This window comes from Crocuta crocuta, unplaced genomic scaffold, assembly GCF_008692635.1.
Source record: "Crocuta crocuta isolate KB4526 unplaced genomic scaffold, BGI_CrCroc_1.0 scaffold6, whole genome shotgun sequence".
In the NCBI taxonomy this organism is placed as follows: domain Eukaryota; kingdom Metazoa; phylum Chordata; class Mammalia; order Carnivora; family Hyaenidae; genus Crocuta; species Crocuta crocuta.
In genome coordinates, this window is record NW_027531917.1 from 13,730,939 (window position 1) to 13,733,223 (window position 2,285).

Here is a 2,285-nt window from a genome sequence, read left to right on the forward strand (position 1 = left end):
ATTTCTGGAAAGATATTACCAACAAAATTTTGGTGTTAAACTAATGCTGGTCTGTTAAAATCAGTTGGGAACTATTTCTTTCTCTTCTATTTCTGAAAAAGTTGTATAGTATAGGTGTTACATTTTAACTACTTATGTAAATAAACAGTAAAGATTGTGTCATTAAAATTCATTTAAAATTTTGTTGATTGTTGTGCTCATTTTGTTCATGTGTTATTATTCATTGTTCAACAATGGTTAAATTTCTGGGAAAGATTACAAACTATGAAAGGGTCAAAATCATCATAACTTAAAAGGGAATTAAGGATGATTCCGAAAGAAACTAGAGTGCAGCGTGAACATGGGGAAGCAAAAGAAAGCAAGAAAGTATGCAACCATGAAGTGAATGCTTAGTCTCTGAGATCAGAGGTCTAAAGGGAAAGACAGATTGAAACCTAAAAAGAAAGAAAAGAAAGATCCCAGTGCACTCAAGGAAAGAGAAGTCCCCCAACATCCTTCCTGCTTATTCTTCCAATGTAACACACAGCTGGACCTGCCTTACCACATCCTGGTTGATACCAACTTTATCAACTTTTCCATTAAAGCCAAACTCGACTTAGTACAATCAATGATGGACTGTCTGTATGCCAAGTGTATCCCTTGTATAACTGACTGTGTAATGGCTGAAACTGAGAAATTGGGGCAAAAGTATCGAGTGGCCCTAAGGATTGTCAAGGACACAAGATTTGAACGATTACCATGCACACACAAAGGAACCTATGCAGATGGCTGCTTAGTACAGAGAGTAACTCAGCACAAGTGTTACATTGTGGCCACAGTTGACCTGGACCTTCAACGAAGGATCCGGAAGATCCCTGGAGTTCCCATCATGTACATTTCTAACCATAGGTACAACATTGAGTGAATGCCAGATGATTATGGAGCCCCTCGGTTCTAACACTCTAAAGAGAGAGGTCCTGTGCCTTCCTTTACCAACTTTTTCTGTTGCCAGTTCATAGAGCAATATGCTGTAGCATGAATTATTCTCCTTACCCATTTGTTCTGTTATGAGCTGAGTATGGTTAAATACGCTCATTTTTTGATGTTGTTTTGAAATTGAAAAAAAATAAAAGGGCATTAAGACTCAAATGAGAGAAAGTGCTATAAAAACAAAAAAGTTCTCTGGGAATAGCCATGGGCATTTAAAGGAAGCAAGAATGCCAACAATATTTGAACCTATCTTATTTTATTTTATTTATTTTATTATTTTATCTTATTTTATTTGAGAAAGAGAGAGCAGGGAGAGGGGCAGAGAGAGAGAAAGAGAATCTTAAATAAGCTCCACCCTCAGCCTGGAACCCAACTTGGAGCTCCAATTCCAAGATCCTGGAATTATGACCTCAGCCCAAATAGTCAGACTCAACCAACTGTGCCAGACGTCCCCAAACCCTTTTTTAAAGAAAATAAACTTTTTGGCTTAAAATATTTCACTCTAAATGAATTTTTCAGCTGTCAATAAATGCCACTGATATGCTGTAAATACCTTTTGCAATATAAATCTATTTTGTAGAAATGAACTATAATTTACATCATATCAAATATGTCCATATGTGGGGAATCCATCAGCCTTCCCCATTGATCTCAGTGCACTTTCAGTGTCCCCTTAGGCTCTAGTTCAGCAGTACTAGTAATGGCTGCACGGGCTATAATACTGGCAAAGGAGTAGCCCCAGTCTTTTCTTTTCTCGTGTTTTCTTTGTTACTGGTTGACATCAGGGATGGAGGTTGCTGCAGATTATGAGATCCTGAGATAGATCTGGAGCTTGATACTCTTCTTATAAACTGGAGGGGGCAGGTGTAGATGCTGCCTAGTTTTGTTTTGTTTTCTCACCTTTTGTAATTCTAGAGCCTTGGCCCTAGGACTTGAAGATATGGACTGCTTTCTTTGTGGTTAGCTGCTGCTACTCTCAAGGGGGGTGGGGGCGAGGGGGAATAAGTAGGCAGGAAACTGTGAAGGGTGCTATGGTAATCTAAAGAGCTCCAGGTGGTGCTGAGGGCAAATGCTGTTCTGTAGGTTGTTGTGATGGTGCTTCTTGGATAAATGGGCTCAGGGAAGACTCTTTCTTATGCTTTTCTGATAATGAAGGTAAATGTTTCCTGGTAGCCAGAAAGTATCTTTGTGGGGAATGGGAGCGAGCCTCTGTATTGCTGTGGTTCACAGTGATGCTTTGTTTAGGAGGTTGGGCAGAGGAGGTTCTTCTCTTTAGAGAATATCTCCTCTGTGTTCTAGAATGAGTGTCATCTTGG

The 2,285-nt window shown here is 39.4% G+C and overlaps 1 pseudogene; it reads left to right on the forward strand.

The window, feature by feature from the left end:
• The first annotated feature begins 340 nt into the window (after window positions 1–340).
• Window positions 341–937, forward strand: LOC144240595 (rRNA-processing protein FCF1 homolog pseudogene; annotated as a pseudogene).
• Window positions 938–2,285: the final 1,348 nt, after the last annotated feature.